The 20,382-nt window shown below is 37.2% G+C and overlaps 1 pseudogene; it reads left to right on the top strand.

The window, feature by feature from the left end:
• The first annotated feature begins 409 nt into the window (after positions 1-409).
• Positions 410-18,221, top strand: LOC123951723 (annotated as a pseudogene).
• Positions 18,222-20,382: the final 2,161 nt, after the last annotated feature.

The following is a 20,382-nucleotide window of genomic DNA, read 5'->3' as shown; positions in this document are numbered from 1 at the left end:
GGAAAGAATTAGTTAACATAAAGATAGACCCACTAGAAATTACATAAACTTCAATGGTAGGATTAAAGATAGAGACAGAGAGAGAAGCAGATAACCTTAACTCCTAGAAGAAGAAAACTATAAGAACTCTCCCCCTTTCTCCCACTCTCTGATTTGAACCAATAAAGGACCATAGTCCTTTAGTAAGAAATGGCTTCTTTACACGAATTATCAATCAATGATAACAATCACACAGTAACGAGAGGGACGTACTGATAAACTGAGTTAGCAACCCTGTTTTGCAGGATGTTTTAGGGTAAATACTGTGGCTCCCTTTCTCCGCAGTCTATGGGTCTTAGCTGTGTGTTTCCAGCACCACTTCCTCTTAGTAAATCAGCCCTCAGATTTGCTCTGTGATCAGCCTGGTATTCAACCACCTCTCCTGACAAGTGCCGGCAAGATGCTGCTCCCGTCACAGGTCATCCTGCTGGCCTCCCTGTGGATCTGTAAGTGGCTTTACCCATGGGGGATTTCACTCAATGAAGAAAAGAGATAGAAAGCATGGACAATCCAGTCAGCCATTGTGGGCAGAAGAAAGCCCAAAAGGTCATTCAACCTAGGCAGATAAATTCCACCATGACCTTGAATTCTTCAGGAAAAAAATGTAAATCCTAAACCCCTAGGTTTTCATTAATAGAAAATAAATATGTACTATTTTAAGGAATGTCAAAATGTTGCTAATTGTTATTTTTGTTTTCCTTTCAGATACAAATGCAGACTTTTTAATAACGCAACTTGTACCATCCATTACCAAGAAACAAGGAAACACAGCATTTTTAGAATGCCAAATAAAAGCAGGTGGCTTAAGGAATAATGTATATATTCACTGGTATCAACAGAAGCCAGACCAGCCTCTAAAACGAATTCTGTATATCTCCTCAAATGAAAATGTGGTCCACGAACAAGGGGTTAATGAGGAAAGATATGAAGCCAGGAAATGGCAGAGGGATTTGCCAGCGAGTCTTAGGATACACCGAGTTAATGAGGAAGATGCTGGGCTATATTACTGTGCCTGCTGGGATACACTGTATAGAAATGCTCCACTTCCACTGAACAAAAACCCTCCCACAACACCACACCCCTGCAAACATATACATGATCCTTTCTACCTCCCAGAGGGACCTGGACATTTCTCCTGCATCTGTGTCCTCAGCAAGGTCTGAGCTAGGACCCCAAACCTCCGATCTGTGTTGTTTCTTTTAGTCAGGTCACCTTATCATCTATTTACCTCTCTGGGGCCTAGGTTGGATTTTGTTAGTGACATCACTGGTGTCCTAGTTAGTGTCCTTCTTCTACATCTATGAGAAGTTTCTGGGGAAGGAAGCTAAATCCAATAAGCAAAATGGTGTGCTGACTTTGAATGAATGAATGAATGAATGATGGAAGATATAAGGCCTTTGAAGTAACATGGACTTGGGTTTGAACTCCTGCTCAGCCTCTTAACTGACAGCATGATCTAGGAAAGTTACTACATCTTTCTCATACTGTTGCTGGGGACTGAAGAAGGTTGCATGCAGGACAGGTCTAGCACAGGGTCAACACATCACCGTGTCCTTTTCCACTACAACTACACTGTTTCTCTGAGTCATCTCAGCTAACATAGGAAGTCAGGAATTTTTAAAAGGCACATTTTAAATACTGTTACGCTGAAAAAATAAATTAATTAATTAAAAAAAGGCACATTTTACATTGTCTTCCCAATAATAATAAAGTTTGCTTTTTTTGGAAAAGCTAAGAACTGTGAATAGGAAAAGAGTTGAGGGTAATAAACCAAAGGATGTCTTTTCACCAAGAATTTTCTTCATTCACAGCACAGTATAGAAACATCCTAGCGTCTAAAGCAACAGCTACAACAATTGTGAATATTCATCAAGCCTTGGAAATTTTTTACAAACTACTGATCTATAGAATGTACATACTTCTGAATAAAGTTGTGGGATTATTGTCTCATTTGTTATTACATAAAGTAATAAGATTTTTCTTCCAATTCTCACAACAGCCATATAGTTCCACACACTCTCCCAAAACATGGTGGAAAATCTCTAAGTCTGAGTGAAATAGCGCTCAAGGATAGGTGTGTTTGAAACAAAAACCTAACAGAAAAATGTGAGGATGTTGCTCCAAAGGGAAAGATTAAAATGAATTATTATAACATAGGGTTTAGGTGAAGTCTTCTGGGATCTGGTAGCTCTTTACACCAGGAACATAATCAACAACACTCAGACAGATCTTACTGAGAAGGTCTTTCCTTGGTTCTAAATCAAACCTTCCTCCCCCAGCCCTGCCTTTGATGAACAAGGGCTGCTACGGCCTCCCCAGTCCTGATTAATGCCCCCTCTTGGAGAGAATTCTAACTAGTCACTTTCAGATGCCAACCCTATGGATATATGGGTCTTTGGCTTGGGTTTGTAGGTTGAACATACTTGTTGCTTGTCTTTTCACTGTTTTTATGTCTACTGTCCACTTGTTCAGGTACCTCTGACCTCACTCCATTGCATTTCAAATGGAGACACCAGAGTGAGAATCTTTCAGAATCAACTGTCCTTTACCTGAACACCAGACAGAACAGTTCACATACACTGCAAGCAGTCTGGAGTTTCTCTCAAGAAGGTCATTGTCCACTGGTACCAGCTAAAATAGAAGAGCCCCTGAAATGAATCCTATATGGCTCCACCAATATTACCTGTAAGACTAGCCCCATTCCGGCTTAGACACAGATCAGAAAAACAACAGGTTTTTACCTGATAGTCAGTAAGGTCTCATGTGCCATGAAGCCCCCTGATACTGTGTCTACTGGGACCTCACAGTTTGCAGAGTCAGAAGGGAACTATAAGAAATCATTTTCTATTACTAACCCTCAACTCCTTTCTCACTTGAGCAGCCACAGCAGACCCTTTCCAGCTCTTCATCACAGGTTCATAAGCTGTGGGAACACGAAGGGCCCTTTGGACATTCATAGCCCAATGCCTAAGCAGCAAATAGGGACATGGGAGCGCAGAGATGACAAATTTCTTGTCCAAAGCTAGTTAACCACAGAGACAGGGCTACGCATGTATTTTTGAAGATCATAGAATAGCTTCCAAGAGGCTTCCCCTTTCAACATTTCAGAAAAATGGATTTTGTTTTCAAATTTTGGTTTGAATCAAAATCTGTTATCTCATGGGAGATAAACTTCTACAAATTTCTTTTTTATTCCAGGAAAAACATTGTCATTACACAAATTATTTTCTCATTTTGCATGGTGGGATAAAGAATCATGTTGTCAAGTCGTAAAAGTAGCTGATTAAAAAATGGAGGCCATTGTTCATATTTCCAAAGTATATCTCTGTTGGTATATTTACATTTTGGGTTACTGAACTTTCCTCCTTTAGAAATACAATCCCAAATTACTAACAGAGCAGGTCTGGTGTTTGTGAGAACAGAAGGGTTTTTCCTTTGATGCATCTCTGAGCAGTTTCACACAACTGAACACGTGGAAATCAAAACCTCTTAACTGACTGAATACTTTTCCTGGTAATGTAGATAAATAGTTGGTTGACCCTTACTACCAATCTCTCTCTTTTCTTTTGCTTTTATTGTTTCTGTTTTCTATCAGCTCTTCTCAGTGAATACTGCCTCCTTGGAAAACAGACACTTGGGTCAACTAAGTTCAGGAAGACTTAGGCTTTCCAAGGAAACTCAGAAGATCAAATTGCCAGTACCATGTTTCTACCTGCTGGTCCTGCTGTGAAGCTCAGGAGGTTGATGTTTTTGTAGAACCTCTAACCAGTGTGATAACTCAGGCTGGATCAAGATGTTTGCACAAGGAACTAAGCTCATAGTAATTCCCCCAGGTAAGTTACCTTGTTTTGTTTCAAAACTGTGAGTGAAAAATTGATAGATGTTTCTAAGAAAAAATAATATAGGATCCCCTCTGCATATGGATAGCAATTTTGCAGCTACTCATCTCTAGTGGAAAGAAAACCACTTTGCAAATGGTTTATTTACTTCCCTGCTTGCAAATAGATTATATTTCTACTTTTAGAAAATACACACACAATAAAATATATTCAGGATTGAAATTAAAATTATTTTGAGAACTGTGTCTACAAAGCATTGGTGTGAGTTATTGGTTCAACATGCTTTTCTTGTAGACAGTCTCTTAAGTGAGAAACAATTTGTTCAAATACATCCAGTATTAATAGTGTTCCCTTCTTAACGGGTAGTGCTTCTTTCTCTAGTAACCTGCAAAATATATGATTTCTTTGATTTTTTTTAAACAGAAGTGCAGGGACGCCTGGGTGGCTCAGTGGGTTAAAGCCTCTGCCTTTGGCTCAGGTCATGATCCCAGGGTCTTGGGATCAAGTCCCTCAGTGGGGAGCCTGCTTCCTCCCTCTCTCTCTGCCTGCCTCTCTGCCTACTTGTGATCTCTGTCTATCAAATAAATAAATAATATCTTTAAAAAAATAAACAGAAGTGCAAAAAAATTAACAGAATAAATGACTATAAAACATCAATAAATCTCACTTATTCTTATTACTGTAACATCTTAGAGGGGAGGCTGAGACTGGTCAAAATGTGTGCTATTATGACTCTTGTGATATTGCCTAGAGATAGTCCAGTTTAATGGAATTTTTGAGCTCAGTAAACCATTTCAACTCCAGAACCCATAAAAAGAATCTGTCTTCATGCTTTTACATTTTTGTTTGTTCATTTATTGTCTCAGCAAACATTTATTGAAGACAGTTTCTGTACTGGATGCTAGAGATAAAAGGGTGAACAAGACATAATCTCATCACTCAAAACGCTTCCATCCAAAGGACAATAATTTTAGATTGTGGCTTCATTGGGCCCCACATTTTTTGGCTTGTGACTACCAGAGACACAGAACATCTTAGATTCATCAGCTCTTTTGCTCTCTTAATTTATGTAATATCTATTGGTTCTAAAATTCATATATTTGAGGCACCCAGTTGGCTCAGTAGGTTAAGCATCTGCCTTAGAGCTGAAGGTCATGATTTCAGGGTCCTGGGATGAGCCTTGCATCAGGCTCTCTGCTCAGCAGGGAGCCTGCTTCTCCCTCTGTCTCTACCCCTTCCCCCAGCTCATGGTTTCTTTCAAGTAAATAAATAAAAATCTTCTAAAAAATAAAATAAAGTTGTATTTTTATTGGAAGAATTTGATAAAAAAAAAGACCTGAAACCATTCCTGCAAAGGGAACAATAATATTAGCTAAGATTTATTAAGGGCCAGATACCATGCTGACTGGTCTAGTGCACTATCTCATTCCTCCACAGCCCTATACAGAACATCTTCTTTTTCTGTTTTGCAGGTGGGGAAACTGAGGCTTAGAGATGTTCAGTTATTTACCTAAAGTCACATGGCTAGTTATTATGGCAAAGAGTGGGATCCAAGAGAGACTTGTCCATTCCAAAAAGGGGTGGTCTAGACCATTATGTGATATTAGAAACACTAAGCCATATTTTTTTTAAGATTTTTATTTATTTACTTATTAACGAACTATAAGAGACTGGACTCCGAGAAACAGACTGAGGGTTTTAGAGGGGAGGGGGATGAGGGGATGAGGGGGTGGGCTAGCCTGATGGTGGGTATTAAGGAGGGCACATATTGCATGGAGCACTGGGTGTTATATGTAAACAATGAATCATGGAACACTACAACAAAAACTAAGGATGTACTGTATAGTGACTAATATAATATAATAAAAAAATAAAATAATAATAAAAACTGAAAAAAATATTTATTTCTTAGAGAGAGAGGGAAAGTGAGCATGGGGAGAGGAGCAGAAAGGGAGGGAGAGTTGTCCTACATGCAGAACTCAGGTGCATAATCCAGAGCTGTCTTTGCACTTCTGCTGGGTCAGCTGCAGAGAGACCAAAACAAACAGGATCATCCTCTTGATAGGGCAATTCAGATTTTTAAATCAATTCCCTGGAAACTGTTAGGGTAATTTCAAGCTCAAAGGAGCAGTCCTTCAGGAATAACTAGGTTAAGAGATCCTAATTATGATTTCAGACTCTGTAACAACTTATCAGGTCTAGAGTCAGTGGGAATTAGATTCGGGAAAGAATTTATTTTACAATTAAACCAGATATCCACCCCTTAATATATAGAAATAAAATAATCCTGTAAAAATACTGGACACTCACTTATTAAATACTCAAATACATTATTTCTATTTTTTCTTTTTTGAAAATTAAAGAAATATTAACTGTAAATTACAGTCTAGTAAAAGAAGTGAAATCACAGAAGAAAACCCTTTAAGGGAAGACATGAGAACTTTCAGGAAAATGGTGAGAAAAGGTAAAATCATACTCTCCAACCCCTGTGAATGAGGTAGGAAAGACGGAACCAAGTTGACCCTGGTGAACACCAAGTTCACGGTGTCAGGGTCACAGAATCAAGCCCCATGTCAAGCAGCAGGTCAAGCCCCATGATGGACTCCATGCTCAGCTATAACTCCCTCTCACTCTCCCTCTGAGCCTGCCTCTGCTAGTATACTCTCTCTCTCTGTCTCTAACATAAACAAATCAATCTTTAAAAAAATTTTTTTAAATGATGAGAATGTAATAAGCATTGTCTCAAGTATTGTTACCCTGAATATAAGGTACTCTCTCATTTTTCAGTGGAAATATCCAGACATAAAGGAAAAAGGGAGGATGTTTTGCAATTTGAATATATAAACTTAAAGTGATATGGATAAAAGCCAAATATTCACTTGTTTATTTAATATCTTAATTATCTAGGTATATTTAGAAAGTTAAAAATTCTATCAATTCAAACATCAATTGAGAAACACTGCTTTTTTTTCCCCTCAATTTTATTCATTTCAGACACTTCACACGCATCTAAAACATATACTTTAGAGCAAATTTCTGAGTCGTCCCAGGGTCTGAGTGTCTATTTTGGGATCCCCTTATGATGACATCAATGGATAGTTTTTCTGAAGAGAAAATTACCCACTTACAAAATTTTAAAAAAAAATTTGTATTCTCTCTGGTATTCCATATTTTTCAACGTAAGCATAACATGTAGAGGTTTTTGTTCCAGGTAATATTTACCAAATCCATATTAAACTTCTTTACTGCCTTTATCAGCTCTACCTTTAAAACCAACGTTGAGTTTATTTAAGGTTGATACCTTGTCCAAGTAGTATTGTTTGATCAAAGTAGACCATTAGAAGAGCCTCTTTAATATGAGAGGCTGAAACCTAAGGCAACTCCCGTGTTGTGAGGGATAATGTTGGGAATGGAAGCTTCATCTTATGCTCTGGCATTTCAATGTGTTTGATTCCACGTGCTTTGTGTCTGTATCTCAGCAGGATTTGCAAACATCTCCCGGTTTTCATGTCATCTTTGAGGTAAACCTTACCAAATGGTCAAGCTCTGGGGCAGAAAAAGAAACGAGTTCTAGTGCACAAACTATCATTTATTTATACTGCCTGTTTCCAGAATCTATTTGAGAAGACTTAAAATAAAATACACAAGTAGAGTTCTGCCAGGAACTAAAAATAGAAGATCCAAAGCACTGAGGAAAGTAGAAGAAAAAAGGCCTGTAGTTATCTACCAAGAAACACAGGGTCAAATTTTAGGTTCAAAGGTAGGGAAAACTGTAATGAAGTACATACTTCATATTACCTGTGAAAATGAAGCACACTGACTTTTCACATTTGTTATGTTTTTCCCACCATAAAATGAGAAAAGGACTTTAAAGTACAAGTCCCTTAGGAGGAATGTGAAGGGAAAGAGTGGGCTTTGCCTTCCACATCCACTTTATAAAATGGAAGAAATGGTCTTAAGAAAAGCACATTCTATGCTCCCACTATGTCGTTACTTTGGGCACCACGATATTTAATGTCATTCACAGATGGTAACCTTCAGCAGACCTGGTCAGACACCAACAAGTTTGGCTTTCATGCTCATATTTATTAGAAAAATTATCATATGGTTTCACTTATTTGTGGAGCATAACAAATAACATGGAGGACATGGGGAGATGGAGAGGAGAAGGGAGTTGAGGGAAGCTGGAAGGGGAGATGAACCATGAGAGACTATGGACTCTGAAAAGCAACTGAGGGTTTTGAAGGGGCCGGGGGGTGGGAGGTTAGGGAAACCAGGTGGTGGGTAATAGGAAGGGCACGTATTGCATGGAGCACTGGGTGTGGTGCAAAAACAATGAATACTGTTACGCTGAAAAGACATTTTTAAAAAGCTATTAAAAAAATAAAAATAATAATGTATGCTGATAAATGAAAAATAAACAGATGGAGATATAAAAAAAGAAAAAAGTTTAAACATTTTAAATACAGTTAGAATTTTAAATAAAGTTAGAAATGTCATAAATTTGAAATTCTATTCAAATATGAATTAGCTTCAATTATTGAATAAAAGAAAAATAACAGAAAAATAAAGAACAATTAAATCAACACCAGTATGCAGGTTTGAAATATCACACTTGCACTTGAAAATGTAGTTGACATTTGGTAAATTTATATAGGATTCACAATATCGTATCTTTTTTTTAATTTGTTCTTTTTCTTTATGTATATTTTTTATTTCTTATTTTTCATAAACATATAATGTATTTTTATCCCCAGGGGTACAGGTCTGTGAACCGCCAGATTTACACACTTCACGCTCACCATAGCACATACCCTCCCCAATGTCCATAACCCCCCTCCCCCTCTCCCAACCCCACCTCCCCCGAGCAACCCCCAGTTTGTTTTGTGAGATTAAGAGTCACTTATGGTTTGTCTCCCTCCCAATCCCATCTTGTTTCATTTATTCTTCTCCTACCTCCCTAACCCCCCATATTGCAATTCCATATCCTCATATCAGGGAGATCATATGATAGGTGCACAATATCGTATCTTAATAAAATATACATAACCAGCAATTTAACTCTAATGTATTTTGTGATTATGCAAATGAATGTATATAAATATATTGGACAGGTTTATTTATTTGGAATCTGTTTTCTAATTTATGATTCATAAAATGATTTTGGCCATAAAAATCACTGTTAATAAGTTTAAAAAGAATGTTGAAGGAAAAAGTAGGTACTATAATACCCCAAATATAGGCACTAACAATATTTAATCAAGTACACTATTTTAATGCTCAGCTAATATTCAATTGAGAAAATTATGGGAGTTCAAGATTCATTTCATGCTGAAAAGAAAAGGGACAGGAGGTAAAACTGATGTGTTACCAGCCAGAAACTTTTCAAGTTCATCAATTTATTTTCAGTTTCTTTACTATAACTATAACAAATCAGAAGTATTCCTATAAAAAAACACACAAAGTTTCTAAGATGAAAATTAGATTCCTTAAAATATTGACTAGAGATTAAAATTATGTAAATATCATGTACAATTGAAAAATTAATCTTTATCTAACATGCTTTTAAAATTAAAAACAAAGTATATCAGTGGAGAAATATACAATGTCTTAATATTATAATCAAAATCGTATTTGCACTACAGCAAGATATATAAACATAAGTACATTCTGGCTTCATTCTATTTATATCATGAATAAAAGTTCATTGTATGTTACTCATTTAGTATAAAAATAGGAACTATGATACACAGAGAGAAATTCTCAAGATTTTTTCCAAAAAAAAAAAAATAGAGTACTACAAACTGCCCAGAAGAGATTTTTTTTCCTTTTTTTCTCAAATGAAAAATCCAATTGTTCTTTTCTAAAGAAATTGCCCATTGTATTACTAAACTAACTCCAAACTAGCCCAAAGAGAATATCAGTAAAGCACTTGCACGATGGAAATAAATTTTATTTTTTTAATTTATTTGACAGAGATCACAAGTAGGCAGAGAGAGAGAGGGGAAAGCAGGCTCCCTGCCAAGCAGACAGCCTGATGCGGGGCTCGATCCCAGGACCCTAGGATCATGACCTGAGCCAAAGGCACAGGCTTTAACCCACTGAGTCACCCAGGCACCCCGACAATAAATTTTAAAAGGATTCTAACATTTATAATTTTAATAACTAACAGTAAATGTATAATCAAGTAACATACCAGTGTTCAAGTGACATGGCCTTTAAAACCAATGATGTTTTGCCATATATTTTGACATTATGTCTGTAAGAAACTCTGGAACATTATGTCTGTAAGAAACTCTGGAACCATACTTCTAACATTATACCAGATATATATATAGATACATCTCTCTCTCTCTCTCTCTCTCTCTCTCTCTATATATATATATATATATATATATATATATGCTTTATTCAGCAGGTGAAATCACAGATACTGTGGGGTTCTAGAAACCAGTCAGCAGCTTTCTAAAGCAGATTCAACTTTAAAGGGAGACGCTGAGAGTCAAAATACGGTGTCTTCTTAGTCATATATAAATGTCAAGTGGAATTCCAATACAAAATGTGCTTTCAGTGAACATTTTCAAAGCAAAACAAAATTCTGATAAGTGCATTAGTTAATACAAAAGCATTTCTTAAAAAAATGAGTTTTCTAATAGCAGTTTTGGAAATACCATTGGAGATGCCCCATTGCTTCTAAATTCAAGGCATTGTAAATATTTGAAAGGTGCAGTTTTAATCATTGTCCTACTTAAAATCCTGGAGACTGAGATGTTTTACAAAATGGAATCAAATAGGAGACCTCCATTACTTCAAAAGTGGGTTTGGCCCTAAGAGACTCTTAATCTCACAAAACAAACTGAGGGTTGCTGGGGGGAGGTGGGGTCGGGAGAGGATGGTGGGGTTATGGACATTGGGGAGGGTATGTGCTATGGTGAGTGCTGTGAAGTGTGTAAACCTGGCGATTCACAGACCTGTACCCCTGGGGTTAATAATACATTATATGTTAATAAAAATAATTTTAAAAAAGTAGGTTTGGGATCCAATTTTGAAGATTTAAAGATCAACTGGATAGATTGTCAAGGACACGTGGAAATGGAGTCTCATTCAAAATGTGAGTGCATATTGTTCCAAAAAAAACTCACATTTTAATCCAGACGCCACCACTTTATAGTTGTGACTTTGAGCAAGTTACACAGTTTCTTGTGACTCTGAAGTTACTGAAATAAGAACAATCAGTACCTTATAACCCGCAGTGGATGAAAGGCCTGACATTAGCACTAATTCTGTGGCAAATTTCCTCATTTCTCTGTGCTAAGTGCTTCTAAACCACACAATGTTTATGTTACTCTAATAATGTAATTGTTACTCCACTTCCCCACAGATAGAAGCCTTACTGTAGACATTTCCCCCAAGCCCACAATTTTTCTACCTTCAGTTACGGAGCGAGAACTCCATAAGGCTGGAACATATCTTTGTCTTCTTGAGGATTTTTTCCCAGATGTTATCAAGATAGATTGGAGAGAAAAGGAAGATGAAACAATTCTGAAATCTCAGCAAGGAGACACAGTGAAGACTAATGACACATACATGAAATTCAGCTGGCTGACCGTGACTGGAGCGTCAATGGATAAAGAACACAAATGTATCGTCAAACACGAGTGGAATAAAGGAGGAGTTGATCAAGAGATTCTATTTCCTCCACAGAAAAAAGGTATGTACATGTATATATGAATGCAACCTTCCAGTACCCTTTTTTGCCCCAAAGGAAATAGTCCACAATTTTTGTCAAATATTAATGAAAAGAAACAAATAGAAACTTTTTATTGATGATGCGACCTTTAATGTAGGACATAAATGTCCTGCTCTTTCTTTTAGAAATTCTTTTCTAGGGACGCCTGGGTGGCTCAGTGGGTTAAGCCTCTGCCTTCAGCTTGGGTCATGATCCCAGGGTCCTGGTATCGAGCCCGGCGTGGGGCTCTCTGCTCCGCAGGGAGCCTACTTCCTCCTGTCTCTCTGCCTGCCTCTCTGCCTACTTGTGATCTCTCTCTCTCTGTCAAATAAATGAATCAAATCTTTAAAAAAAAAAAGAAAAATTCTTTTCTAAAAGAAATTCAGTTCTTTTAGAATTGAAGTAGAATGGGCTTTGGAACATACAGAAAAAAGAAGACAAATTCACTTAGTCTCTCTTACCTCAGTTTCATCATCCAAAAATATGAAGATCACAGTGATGTTTTTGGAGGGTCATTGTATGAATTAATTGAAATAATACATATGAAAGCCCCTAGCAATCTTGCAAACCATAAATACTCAAGAGAGAACAACATTTGATCATGAAATAAGAACAATTATTCATCTTTCAGGAATGTTCTACTCAGCAGTCAGAGTTCCTTTCACTTCAATCTTGCTCTACTCAAAGGATTACCCACAAAGTTTATGAGTTATAAGCTGCAAAATGTTTGAGCCAGATCACAGCTCAACAAAAGTAATTTGGCTGCTGAGGTTTTAGTATGGTCTTGGGTTTTTCAGATTTGAATTTATATTCCACTCTAAGGGGAGATTTGGTAAGTAAAGATGAGCTGAGGCTACCGTGTACAAACATTCTCCCTTTCTACACAATGAATATATTTCTTACCACTGGTAAAACTGCTCAGCAAACATTATTGCAGTCCTAGTGTGTGCCAGGCCTGGGAAGGATGTAGGATGAACTACTACTCCAAGGAGGGTCACTACAGTAGAGAGAACATGCTTTTCTAATCACTCAGGGTCACTCACGATTCAGGCAAGGTGTCCCAAATTAACCTCATTGGTGATGACGTTGGCCATATTCAGACATTGTGGGTGGATGACTGAATGTGCTCTGGACCTGCTGTGATCCAGGAACTCACTAGACTCAGAAGTCAAGTTCTGGCATTAACATCACAGACCAAGGCCCTACAGAGCCCATAAGAAGGAACTAGTTTATATTTTCCCTGTAGTTCACAAGTGCTTGGGAACAGCAGGCAATGAACACATAACGAGACTTGCAAAGACCCTTGCAGTATACCATTCTGAATTGCTGAAGTAAATCTTTATTTTCTTGAATCCTTAGTTTCTCCAGGGATCAATTTAGAGTCAAACACTTAATTACCTTTCCTTTCTCCTGGAATGTGATGAAGACAATGTGCAGTAATGCCAGTGAAAATGCTTGTTTTTGAAAACATGAGATGAATATATTTATTCATTTGTTTTATGTAAAATTACAAACAACCCTAATTTCTTATTCCTACAGCTAAGAAACAGAGAGGAAGCAAATGAGCAAAATACAAGTTTAATGTAATCACTGGGCTGAAGTATTTTAAGTATTGATTTTTATAGTGATAGAAGTGAAAATATGCTATGGTACATTCTATGGTGATCATTACAGAAAAGGGAGAATTTCTTATTCATGATGTGTTTTACCTGAGAATTAAATTCTGAAAGGACTGTCTCCCAAGATCTTCTCATAGCAACAAAGCTATTGAGGGCATTTCTGTTAATGTTTTTCTATAGCAAATTTCTAATATGTTTCTTGTAAGGTTTTTGTTTTTTGTTTTTTCTTTTTGATTTTGATGAAAGCTAAAAATACATAGAACATGGAAGTCGAAATCCATGAAGTGATTTCGAGGAGATAAAACTAACCTGGTCCAAGTTTTCAACCCATCTGATTGAAAAAGAAAATCTAGGACATACCCACAGATTATAATTTGAGAGATTATTAACTTAATATTTTTTAATCAATCAATTCATGGTGATTAGAGATTTTTATTTCTCTTTTAATGAGTAAAGCCACTGTTTGGAAAAGAAAGGGAATTTTAAGACGCTTTAAATTCAGTTCTTGGGGGCGCCTGAGTGGCTCAGTGGTTTAAGCCACTGCCTTTGGCTCAGGTCATGATCTCAGGGTCCTGGGATCGAGTCCCACATTGGGCTCTCTGCTCGGCAGGGAGCCTGCTTCCCTCTCTCTCTCTCTGACTGCCTCTCTGCCTACTTGTGATCTCTCTCTGTCAAATAAATAAAATCTTTAAAAATAAATAAATAAATAAATTAATTAATTAATTAATTCAGTTCTTGGGATATTTTAACACCTAAACATGATTATATACACTTTTTTATTCTTGAGATTTACTCCAAAGCCAACAGCTCAGATTTATTTTTAAAGAGCGTACCGAAATAAGATTGTGTGGAGTGAATAATTTGCATAACAGAACCATACCTGTATGGATAAGAACAAATCAAGCAGAGAAAGAATAAATCAAAACATTGTTGGGACTTTCTTCCTCCACCCAACCGTCAATGATCTTTTTAAGGATTTTTGTCTTTGTATGCATGTTGGGTTTTGTTTTTATCGGGGTTTTGTTTTACACTGTAATACAACCCTCACCTTAGTTTTATATATTCAGAAAACTATGATTCTTACTTGGCCAATCTTTTAATCCCTGGAAAGAAGCACACTGAAATACTAAGCTTCTATAATCAAAAGGTCATTTGTTAAGAGTAATTAAGATACTGGAAGGGATGATGTCTTAGAGTCCACAATGGTAGATATATTATCGATTTCTATGGATTGTTTTACAAGGTAGTTCCATGTTCTAGCTCATCTAAATCCTCATAATGGTTCTTTGAGTGCTGGCTCTGCCAATCACTGGTATGACTCCCAGCGAGTTATTTAGACGTTCTAAACCTCACGTCTTCATGGCTAACATGAATACAGCTCATGTCAGTGTCACTAGGGAATCAGATGACCTAATACATGTGAACATTTCACATGGTGCCTGGCAGAGTAATAATCACTCAATAGGTATTGGCTTTCATTCGTATTGTTGTCATTTCGACAAATACCACTCACCACTCCAGAAAAGAATGTGTGAGAGTTGGGAATATTGGGAACATGCATAATTTGGAAAGGTAGGGCCTCTTTCTTTTGCTTAGAAGAAGAATTTACCTAAACCAGACTCCTCCCAAAATGTAAGATTCTGCTGTGGAATTTATTTGGGTATCAACCTGGCTAGTCTAGCATAAGGCATTTCACATTAGCAATGGGTGCTAAGGACTGTAGAGAAGCCACTGTTTCTGGTTATTTTTCCATTCAACCAATATTTATAGAAGACCTACTGTGCAGTAGGCTCTGTATTGGGAGCTAGGAGCACTTAGATACTCTTAGACATTACCCTCCAGTTGTGAGGAAAGGAAAAAAGTGTATCATTCATGAACTTCAACATCTTCATGTGCAGAAATGTAACATATGAATTGACTTACTGAATTACACAGACTCAGAACAATCATTTCTGGAATTGTGGCACTCATATTAGTAATAGCTCTCTCCTCTTGGTTGACAAATTCTATCTATCTATCCATCCATCCATCTACCCACAACACAGACACCGGTCAAATAATATACATGAACAATTGAATAATACTTGCTCTCATTTATTTTAGAGCTCACTGCTATTAATTCTACAAAAACTTCTCTGAGATATAAAGATGGTAAGTTTTTGTCTATGTTTTCCTTTATGTTATGCTATAGCATTTTTTCTTCCTGATCAACTTAGCATCTGGCATTAGGTGGAAACCTCAGAATGGCTGGATCTTGCAAAATAGACTGAGTGATATTTTAAGTCAATCCATCATTTCTCAGGAGTGTTTTTCACAGTTAGTGCTTGTTTGAGTGTGAAAGGACTATAAATTAGGGGTACAGTGATGTGCTCTGAATTCTTTCAACAATGGATTTGACTCATTTCTGTGACTTTTATTTCTACTGACTGAGGAAAACATGATATTGAGTTGCTTCTAGATATTTTTACATCTAGATACATTTTACATCTAGATATTTTTACATCAATAACACGAACTGACACCAAGAGGTTCTTGTATGGAAGGCATAGTGCTGCACTGTGAGTGCATTTTGCTTAATTCTCTTAATACTCACTGTGAAGGATAATATTCCTATTTTACACATGAAGGCAATGACTTAAAATTAATTAAGTCCCTTACACCATAACACACAGCGAGATTAGAGGCTTCAACCCGGACCTTCTGAATTAACAATTCATAAATCTTACTCAGTTTTCTGTTCTTCTATATTGTGTTGTCATAAAACAAGATATCCCAAAGCCAAGGCCCTGAGAAGGTGTACACATGGGGAGGGGGTGTGAGTACAGGGCTTCTGGTGCCACACACCGAACATTAACCCCAGTCTTTTAATTATTAGCTCCATGAATATGGGTACGGTAGTTACATTTTCTGGCAAGCAGGAATAACACAAATAACACCTCATCAGTTACTGAAGACAAATTGTCATTTATGTGGAATGTCTAAATAGTTTATTTTGTTTAGCTGACACATAAGTACTAGTTTCTGGCCCTTTCTTCCAACATATATAACAAGAGAGTACAAGGAACATTGCTCTAGCTTTGCTGATCTGCCTTCCATGTCCAATATCAAGAGGCTTCTAGACCTTAGCTAACATATTAATTGACCAAGGACACTTTGTCAAGAAATAATGAGTACAGCATCACTTGATGTCCTTTTCCATACCAAGGGCTAATGATTTTGGAATTCTGACTCCATGGAGATAAATACATAAATGAAATTTCCATGTGAAGAGACTCAACCTAATGGCTCATTGAATAGCCGATCTGACCCACCATCATTAGCATTAATTATTTTTTGATATCGTGTATTTCCTGCAAATCCTCAAAGGATAACAAATGCAATTATCCTATAACATCTGAACTACAATAAAGATATTCGGGGAAGACAAGGGAGTGAGTTTGATCTCCTAAAGTTGCAGAGAATTTGGATTTGCTCCTTTCTTCCACTTTATTTTATTTTATTATTTTTTAAGTTTTTATTTAAATTCCAGTTAGTTAACATACTAATTATAATATTGGTTTCAGGTATACAATATGGTGATTTAACTCTTACATACATCACCCAGGGCTTATCACAACTAATGACCTCTTTAATAAAACCTCCCACCCACCCCCAACCTTGAACACAACCAAATTTCCATTGATTGTACCCTTGATAGGAATCTCAGCAATACACAAGATATATTGGCTAAGATGCTTCTAAATCAACAATTCATCTTTATATTTATGCTTAACTCTTTGTAACTGAGAGTATTTATTACTTTGGAGGTACAGAAATACAAAGTAGGTAAGAATGTGGTCATCAACATTATGTCACTAGGATTAAAATCTTGCCGGTGGTATTTATTAATCATATGACATCAGGCAAATTATTCTCTGTGCTCAATTTATTTGTAAAATGGCAATGGAAATAATAATCTCCTAGGTTATTGAAAAATTAAGAAAGATTAAATCTTTGCATACAAACTTTTCAAATTAAATGTCTGCCATTTAGTTAATGATTAAAGGATATTAGTTATATTATTACTTACAGACATGGTAGGGGTGAATAAATGGTAAAAGCTATTTTAACCAATGCTTTTTCAGACTGACTCATTCATCTAGGACATAGCCTTACTTTTTAATACTTTAGAATGTTCTAAGTGAATTTCCCAGAGGTTGTTGATGGACTTGACCTGCAAGCTGGATTCTGAGTTATTTTGTGATGGTGGTGGGGGTAGTGTTAGTGGTGTAGATGTTTATTGTCAGGTTGTGAGGGTGTAGGGGCTTCCTTTCCACTTAGATCATCAGAAATGTATAATGTGACCTCTCTCCCATTAATAAGACTTAGCCTTTCAAAAGAAAAGAAGGTGAAAATAATAAATGACTTGTTTTAGATACTTTGCAGCTGCAGCTCAAGACCACCTCTGCCTACTACACCTACCTTCTACTGCTCCTCAAGAGCCTGATCTACTGTGTCATCGTGGCCATCTGTCTGCTTGGGAGACCAGCATTCCGTGGCAATGGGAAGAGCTCCTGACACATGGTGGCACAAGAGTCCACTTTCCTCCAATGGCTATTGTCGCCAAAAGTATCTGTTGTGGATCTAATGGGGCTTTCTCTCTGAGATTGTTATATTTCAGTTCAAATGTGTCTTTTTCTATTGTGTCATTACTGCAAAACAGGTTTACACACCACTGGGCAAACAGAAACTTTCACTCTGCAGCTAGAGCAAATTCTGCCATGATTCTGGGGCAGAGCCAGGGGGCACCCACAGGGGTGTCAGCACAGCTCTCTCCTTAAGTCCAGCAGCTCCTCAGCCACCCAGTTCCGGAGCCTCTGAGCACAGCCAACACAGCTTCAGCTGCAGCTCCTGGGCTCTTTAACCAGATAACTGCTTCAAAGCCATTTATTCTACACATCTGGACTGCCATCACTGCTGCCTGAGTTTTGTACTGCTTTACATAATAAGCACAATAAAAACAATCAAAGGTCTACTTTGGCCTCTGTGTTCTTTCATTTGGTACAATGTAACTGAGAGTTCAAGATAAGGGACAGCATGACAACTGAGCCTTCAAATTCAACAGTGGTTGTTATATTGGTCATTTCCTCATTTCTAATTCTTTTTCTGAGATAGTCCTTATGAAGTCTTCTCTGGGGCACCGGCCCCAGGGGAACCACAGCCAGCGAAGGTGCCCAGGTTGTTTCTCCTTCAAAGGTCAGCAAATTCATATTCATTTGGTTGAAGACACTCTGGTGGTGACAGTATAACCTGCCCTATGAATGGTGGGTGTGCTCAGACCTATCCCTATATGTCAGGAACACCATGTTTCCTGACCTCACAAGAACCCCATAAGAGTTTCCGTAACACCAGAAATGTAGGTGGTGGCATAGTTACGTGCTTGAACTCTGAATCCCAAGTGCTTGAGTCTATAGCTATAAGAACTCTCTGTGCCGTAAGTTTATCATTTGTAAAATAAAGATACAATGTGCCCATCTCCTGGAGTTGTGTAGATGAGATCATTTAATTTTGGGGGGTACATGTGAGTCCTCAACAGTATTAGCATCTACTGTTGACAGCTCTACTTTAGAAATAATAGATAACACATCTGCTCACACACACACACACACACACACACACACACACACTCCCTCAAGGTATGCAGTAAGATTTACATGCAATACCACAGCACCGTTTACAACAGTCCCAAATTAAGTCCAACGCCTAAGAAGAAACTAAGAAAATAAAATAAATGATGTTGTATGATGGACTAGTATACATCTACACAAAAATGTATATTGTCAAAGAAATGTAAAATTAATCAGAAAGTAATGTTGAGGTGGCCGTGAGTGGCTGGCTCAGTGGAAAGAGCAAGGGACTCGATCTCAGGTTGTAAGCTGGTGCCCCATGGTGGGTATAGAGATTACATGACTAAACAAAAATATTTTTTAAAGAAGGTGTTGTTGAAAAAGATATGCATGGCAGGACCCTACTAAAATTTTTAGATTATACATTCACATGGTTCCAAAATCAAAACACTCTAAAAAATTGAAACACAAAATCTTGTTCCAACCACTGTCTCTACCTGCCCACCACTTACAGGTCACATTTTTGTTCCTTGCCCAACCTTCCAGTTTTTATTTAGGCAAATATGAATTTAGTTATAAAAAATAAATAAATACATATAGATCTAATTTTCTTCCTTCTAACACACAAGTAGTAATGACACATTATTCTGCACTTCTCGCTTATACATCCTTGTGTTCTTTTTATGTCGACATAAAAGAACACTTAGAAAGTTGCACAGTATTTCATTGCTGACTCTACCTTATAAGAGACATTATGAGACCATTTCCTTGTGGTAGACCAGTGGATTATTTCCAGTCTTTTATAATTATAAAACATGCTGAAATATAATATTGCTTCATACACTTCAGATGTGGTTACTGGTTATTTTAGGAGGTGTTGCCAACTTACCCCACTAGAGTTAGCCCCATTGTACACTTCTTTCGTGATATAGGTGAATATCAGGACAGTGCTGTCAAACACCACAATTTTGCTAATCTGACACGTGAAAAATAGTCTCATCATGGTCTTCACTTGCTTTTATCTGCTGAGGATAACCATCTTTTCATGTATTGAGTCCATTTCTATTTCTTTTTGTGTGTGTGTGCAAATATTTGTCCAGCAGTTTGGCCATGATTTCTATGAGTAAAAACACTAACACGTATGGCCCTCACTTATATATGTGTGTATATTTCTACAAATGTGAGTATAAAAATGTTCAATGCGGGGTGCCTGGGTGGCTCAGTGAGTTAAAGCCTCTGTCTTCAGCTCAGATCATGATCTCAGGGTCCTGGGATCGAGCCCCACATCGGGCTCTCTGCTCAGCAGGGAGCCTGCTTCCTCTTCTCTCTTTGCCTACCTCTCTGCCTACTTGTGATCTCTCTCTCTCTGTCAAATAAATAAATAAAATCTTTTAAAAAAATGTTCAATGAATGGTTGGTGGGTGAAGAAATAAATGATATTTTTCTCCTTATCTAATGAATCCTTTTAAAGTAGAAGTTTTTATATTTTAGCATAAAACAATACCTCATTTAAAATTCAAAAGGATCTTTTCTTTTATTTACAATCAGCC

The sequence above is a fragment of the Meles meles genome, chromosome 10 (assembly GCF_922984935.1).
Source record: "Meles meles chromosome 10, mMelMel3.1 paternal haplotype, whole genome shotgun sequence".
Taxonomy (NCBI): Eukaryota; Metazoa; Chordata; class Mammalia; order Carnivora; family Mustelidae; genus Meles; species Meles meles.
Note: the sequence above shows the minus strand (reverse complement) of the source record. Positions and strands in the feature narration are given on the sequence as shown.